Genomic DNA, 7,402 nt, shown 5'->3' with positions numbered 1-7,402 from the left:
AGTCTGCTTGTCTTCAGCAAACTGTTTGCGGGCTTTCTTGTGCATCATCTTTAGAAGAGGCTTCCTTCTGGGACGACAGCCATGCAGACCAATTTGATGCAGTGTGCAGCGTATGGTCTGAGCACTGACAGGCTGACCCCCCACCCCTTCAACCTCTGCAGCAATGCTGGCAGCACTCATACGTCTATTTCCCAAACACAACCTCTGGATATAACGCTGAGCACATGCACTCAACTTCTTTGGTCGACCATAGCGAGGCCTGCTCTGAGTGGAACCTGTCCTGTTAAACCGTTGTATGGTCTTGGCCACCGTGCTGCAGCTCAGTTTCAGGGTCTTGGCAATCTTCTTATAGCCTACGCCATCTTTATGTAGAGCAACAATTATTTTTTTCAGATCCTCAGAGTATAATAAAATATTTACAAAAAATGTGAGGGGTGTACAAAATAACGTTGTTACATTAAAGAGCCTATGTTCCATTTCTGTAACAAATTAGATTAAATAGCAACAATCAAGAACACGAACGTGATATTAAGTTGCAATAGCCTGTTCCGAGAAAATTTCAGTCACACAATGTTATACACACAAAGAAAAATTTGGATTTGGTGCTTGATGAAGTCACTGGCAATAAAACTTAGAAAAACATTGTAAACCAGCAGATTTGCAAACTATACAAGACAGGAATTTGGATGAGTGGCTTGCATGGCATCACTTTTCCTCCAGATATTTGTAATGTTTTACGGAGAAAAAATTTATTGAATGTTAATTTTAATGCAACAAATCCAGCACACACGAACAGAGCCAGTTGGCATCAATTATATTTGTTATTTCTAAGGGGAATAGATGTTCAATATTCTAACGGCACAAATGGAGCACAAATGAATTCGAACAAATTAAACTTTTTCTTTAGTTTTTTTATTTACTTAAAGGGATAGTTCACCCAAAAATTTAAATTTGATGTTTATCTGCTTACCCCCAGGGCATCCAAGATGTAGGTGACTTTGTTTCTTCAGTAGAACACATATGATGATTTTTAACTCCATCCGTTTCAGTCTATCAGTCGTATAATGCATGGCAATGGTAACAACATCTATGAGAGTAAAAAAAACATGTACAGACAAATCCAAATTAAACCCTGTGGCTCGTGACGACACATTGATGTCCTAAGACACTAAACAATCGGTTTTTGCCAGAAACCGAAACAGTATTTATATAATTTTTTACCTCTAATACACCACTATGTCCAACTGTCTTTGGGCGCGTGCACGGCATCCGGTGCGTGAGGCGTCTACGCGCTTTGGCATAGTTTACGTTAATTGGTATGTTGATATCCAGCCAAAGAGCAATCATCCATAACTTCAGGCGAGCAGGCTCAGAAGTTGGGAATACGTGGAAAGTCACCACTCCTGAATGTGTTTGAGCGAGAGAATGTAATCTTTTAGTTTTAAGTCGGTTTGAACAATCCGGATAAGCGCAAGTTTGGCATAGTTTACGTTAATTGGTATGTTGATATCCAGCCAAAGAGCAATCATCCATAACTTCAGGCGAGCAGGCTCAGAAGTTGGGAATACGTGGAAAGTCACTACTCCCGAATGAGTTTGCGCAAGAGAACGCAATATTTTAGTTAAGTCGGTTTGAACAATCCGGATTAGCGCAAGTAAGTACCATTTTGATTACCCGTCGTAACTACAATGTTTGTGCACTGTGTAAACAATGAGTGAGGTATACGCGCGAGAGATCACTTCCGGCGCTTGCATAAACTACGCCAGAGCGCGTACACACCTCACGCACCGGATGCCGTGCACGCGCACAAAGACAGTTGGACATAGTGGTCATCATATGTGTTCTACTGAAGAAACAAAGTCACCTACATCTTGGATGCACTGGGGGTAAGCAGATAAACATCACATTTTCATTTTTGGGTGAACTATCCCTTTAATGCTGCCTTGAAATTTAAGCTTGGTCAACTTGAAATATGAAGTTAGTGAAAACTTGGAGCTGACTAAACTTAAAATTTTAAGGCACGAATACTAACTCTTTTTTTTATACTCTGCGGCTGCGCTAATGGGCTGGAGAGTGAAGTTTTCATTATATTTCAGAAGAGGTCATGGTTACATGGTTTCTTTTAACGGTACAAACCAAGCACAAATGAACGGCACCGGTTTGGAGGGATTTGGATGGCGTGGGGTGGAGAGTGACGTCACATGGTCAAACAAATAATGTTTAATATCTCAAAGACCAAACCAGCACAAACGTTCGTTTTTGCGGCACAAACAAATGGCATGGTTTTGGTGATTATTGATTTTTATGGGGAGCCAATTTCACGGAGGTGTGTTGCATAAACTTTTCTGCTGAGCAATAGCAGTGATAATATTCAATAGACTTTCAAACCCAAGACTTTAAATTGTGTATCTATAAAGAAAGAGGTATTTAAAGGTGTGACAACTAGCCCCAGTGTATATATTGTAGACACTAGCAATGCACTGAACTCAGTTGAGGAGCTTTATAACAGTTTCTGAATATGAAATTGCAAATTACTGTTCTGGCAGTATTGTACTCTTGTCTATGACGTGCTGTCAATCAAAAGTTAGGCCAGGGAAAGACGTCGGAAGTTTCTTAACTCATCTAGTAAGAAAATTACGGTTACAGTGTTACTGTTATTTTCTTTGAAAAATTAAGCAGTATTGTCTTATGTTTCATGCTGACTTTAAAGCTGAAAATTGAGCCACTGTGCATTTGTTGTAGGTGTTGCTACGGTGATGTCAGTCAGAATGGCTCCTCCTCTTCCTCTGATCTTTCTGCTCGTGATTCACAGTGAGTCTCTGCAACAGAAACACTTTTTTCTGCACACTTCATTTTTATGCACAAGCTACTGCTAATTTATTCAGTGTGATTTTTATTTAGGGGCTTATAGTCAGAAGGAGCATGTGAATTACATCCAGCCACACATCTGTGCACTAAAGGACTCATCGGTGTTAATGAGCTGCACTTATACATACCCTACTGGACTTCAGATCAAGAAAGTGTTCTGGACCAAAACAAATGTTAAAAATGCTAAAAATGAGTTTCCAGATCTGTCTGAGGACCCTGAATACAGTCAGAGGCTTCAGTATCTGGGAGATAAACAGCAGAGCTGCACCATCAGACTGAGTCATGTGACACAGAAGGATTCACACAAGTACTATTTCAGATTCATCACTGATAAAGATAATGTGAAATGGCTTGGCAAACAAGGATTGACTCTTACTGTGACAGGTGACTTTTTTAATGAGGTTTCACTCTTCTTCTGTGCATTATGTTGAGTAACAATCAGTGTATGACAGCAGCACTAGATATAATGTGTGTGTTGTGTTCAGATCTTCAGGTGGAGTCTCCTGAGAGAGTGACAGAGGGAGATTCAGTGCGTCTGACATGTAAAAGCAGCTGCGCTCTGACTGACAGAGCAACATTCATCTGGTACAGAAACTCACAGCCATTAACTGAGAGAAGAGACAGAAACAATCAACTCCTGCTGCAGTCAGTCAGAAGAGAGGATGCAGGCAGATACAGCTGTGCTCTACATGAACACACTTACATCTCTCCTGCTGTTCATCAGGTAGAGCAGCTTATTTACTCTTTCTAAAGTGAAGCAAGTGAATCTGTTCTGGTATTTTACACTCTTGTCTCTGTTGTAGGGCATCTGGTGATATTACACATATCTATGGTTTGTGGAGCTTGTGGAGCTGCAGTTTTCCTCATCACGATCCTGATTGTGTACGATATATGTGTGTGGTACTATGCAATGTCTGTAAATGAGTGAGAAGGTTGTGAATTCAGTGAGACTTCATGATGGTCTATTTCCACACTAATAGCTACTCACTCAGGTATTGAATAAGGAAGTCTGAAGCTCAGATCATTGCTGGGGTAAACAATCTGGTTACTAAACACAACCTTGGTTCCCAAAGATAATTGGAACGAGCACTGTGTTTACCACGCTATGGGGAAGCTCAGTTTTCTGTGAATATTGAAGCCTGATTTATTCATGTTCATATAGCTGCACGAATGGTATTTCAGCCCACCAAAACAGGGGGGCTGACTGCCTATATAAGTTGGCACTGAGTGCCATTTCATCAGAATCTTTTGACTGATAAGTGGCAGCATCAAATTGTAGCAGCTTGAAGCATGGCTGGGTACGCAATGCTAGTTCCTGTTATCTCAGGGAACCGAGGTTGCATTAGTAACTAACATTTCCGTTCGATGTGGTTCACTCAAATTGTGTTTACCACATTATGGGGAAACAATATCCAATAGCATCATCAGGGCATGAGGGTGGAGTTCTCAGACAAAAATAGTCCTGACACCGACAGGGAGCGGAACCAGCTTGACCAGTTGCAGAGTACGCTATATAGCAGCGAAGTGGCTCTGCAGGGTTAAGAAAGGTGGACAGCCTTGGCCTGCCATCCCATGGCTATGGGTGGGCTCTTCTATTCGCCGCTGTCAACAGAGGTGAGGGCAGCCAAGACTGAAAAGTAGACACAGACCAAGAAGGGAACACTCCACAAACTAGTAAGTGCATTGTGAAGAACAGAGCAAGTCTCTGAGGGGGGCTCGCTGGCAGCGCCCTGGACCAAGCGGCAGCCTTCTGGTCTCTCTATTGAATCCAATACTACAAAAGGGAGTCAATCCCATAGACCCCCCCCCATGCTAATACGCCCAAATTTACAGCAGAAATGGTTTGTTTACAGCCTGGTACAAAAAGTGTTCTATATAGTTAATTTTGCCATTCATTAATTCATTATAATTAATTATAAGAGTTATCATTTATAACTCTTCCGTTTAAATTATATTAAGCCTTAAAGTTTTGCATAATTAAGGGCATGGCCACTTGAGTGACAGGTAAATTGCCTGCTTGTTGAGCTAGGTGGGCGTGGTTTCAACAAGCAGGCACCTCAGCTCCACCCACGTCCTGCCTCTTTGCCCATTTTCGGTTATCCGGGAGTGATGCACAGTGGCGCACTGCCAAAATGGCAACGGCCAGCTCCACTCACTTTGGGCTTCAAAAATTCTCTTCAAAAACCTCCGGGTGACATCACAGACACTACATCCATGTTTTATACAGTCTATGCCATGGATGCAGAATCCATTCGTCAAGGGGCAGGCTCATCCAGAACAAACCACTCCAAGCCGAGCCACTCAACAGCCTTGGTGAGGATACATATGAGTTCGGTGTCCAGACCGGGTGTGCTGACATCTGGCTCACTATATGACAGGTGGGCGGAGTTCTTCATGGAATTCACTCAATCCTCCACATTAGAAGCTGCCAATGACAGTGTATCATCGGTACAATCATCTGTGGAAACCCCAAAAAGGGACCAACCTGCTTACACCTGATGAGGGGCGCTGGTCCGTGAGCTGATTAGGACCCATCTTCTCTGCCACATAAATCCAATGTTTTTTCCTCCGAGGTTCCTGAGTGGAAGAAAACACAAGGGGGAACACAAGGAACAGGGTTGCTATCTTTAACTAAAGCGATCCGCGAGTGCAGCAATGTGAGACTCATGTTCTCTCAATGACAGTAGCTCATCTCAGTGAGCGCAGTCTCTGCCTGGGCTTGCCAAGTAGGCGGCATACTCAGAGTGCTCATCCAAGGTGTGCAGGAATGCCCTGCATGTGCCACATTTGCAAACAGCGCTAGAAATATGCTACACAAATATGAACAAATCAGGCTCCATTATTCTGAGAAAACAGATTTTCCCCATAGCATGGTAAATGCAATGCGAGTAAACTGTACCAAAATGGATCATATTCAAAACGGCCCATCCTATAAAGAAATGTCATTGGTTCAAAATCATAGCTTCATACAAGTCCTGATTGGCTGTAATTGTGTTGGTCTTTGCAGATGGATTAAAAACAGAAATGGTGCACAAAATGCTCAGGTGAGAAAAAAATATTTTGCTATCAGTAGTTTACTGATCAGGTAAATGAACTGGTCACTCAAGGATTGAAAGTCTGAATGTAGTTGACTTTTTATCTATTGAGTTGTTTATAGACATTACTTATTTTCTCTCTATTCTTTGTTTTTGTTTTTTTAATGGCAAAGATGAATCATAATGGCCAACACAAAGCGTGCGATGTTGAAATGACTGATGCTGTGTATGAGAATGTAACTGTAAGTATTTTTGCTACAGATTTCCTATAAAACACTAAACTCTCCTCACCTTTGGCGAAAAACACTCTTCAATGTCAGTGTAAAAATGTCAAATGTCTAACCAATAATTATATGAAAATTTAAATAACACAGTGCTGAATATACTTTGTCTCTTCATTCATAAAGGCTGCTCAACACGGCTCTAATACCTGTAAACCTGAACTGAACTCTTCTGTGTATGAAAACATTCCAGTAAGTAAGAGCACCTACTATAGAGACAAAACACAATCTAGTAGCCTTTCCTAATGACTGATGCTCTCATTATGATTTTTTCCACTTTCTTTCTTTCTTTCTTTTTAAGAAGAAGAAGATGATGTAGTGTTTTGGACTCTGAGAAACATTTTACAGCTTTTACAAATCACTTTGTGGGTGTAGACGTGAATGATTGACAGGAGTGTCATGATATGGCTGAAGTAATTTGCAGATCATAAGGGTTAAAATAGCAGTTAAAGGTTAATGAATTGCAAAAGTGTGTAATCACTTAAGCCTCTGGTATTGTTCATTTGGGAGTCACACTTGTGTTGTTCGCGGTCAAAAGTAAACGGACACCTGAAACGTAACTTTTTTTTTTTTCAGTAAAATCAATGTAATATATTTTTGTTCAATAATATTTTTTATTTTGAGATCATTTAATTGTACTGGCAGTATTTCATGTTAAAATAGAGATAATGCCTTTAAAATCCAATTTTTGAAGTCAGATTAGTACCATCTGGTCGGAGTAAAATAAGAAAAGCCTCTGCAATTCCATGGTTTAGCCACTAGATTTGCTATTTGTTTTTAGACAGTTTGTTTGTTTTTTGTTTTTTGTGGATCTGGAAATACATTTAAACATTCTCAAACAACTTTTTGTAAAGGTTTAGATTTTTTGGTTTGAAGGTTTGAAATATCAGTTTTGTATTAATTTTACTACAGTCAAACCTGAACAGAGAGAAAGACATTTTATTACGCATAACATCAAAGTTTTAAAAAATCAAGGATGCTTTGTCATAGGTTACTCAATCTGATTTCAACCTCTTATTTGAGTGTTCTGGCTTAATTTTGCCATATTGTTACAGCCACTCAAGATCATTTGTGTGTGTGTGTGTGTGCGTGCCTGTGTGTCTGTTTTTGTGCAAAAACATGCTTTGTGTTACAGTCACACTAGTTCATATATTGTACGTGTGTCTGTGGGGGGTCTATTTTGCACTCTTGATATTTTAGAGTGTCACCCCTTCATTG

Source organism: Sinocyclocheilus grahami, unplaced genomic scaffold, assembly GCF_001515645.1.
Source record: "Sinocyclocheilus grahami isolate Dianchi unplaced genomic scaffold, SAMN03320097.WGS_v1.1 scaffold1664.1, whole genome shotgun sequence".
NCBI classification, from domain to species: domain Eukaryota; kingdom Metazoa; phylum Chordata; class Actinopteri; order Cypriniformes; family Cyprinidae; genus Sinocyclocheilus; species Sinocyclocheilus grahami.
Note: the sequence above shows the minus strand (reverse complement) of the source record.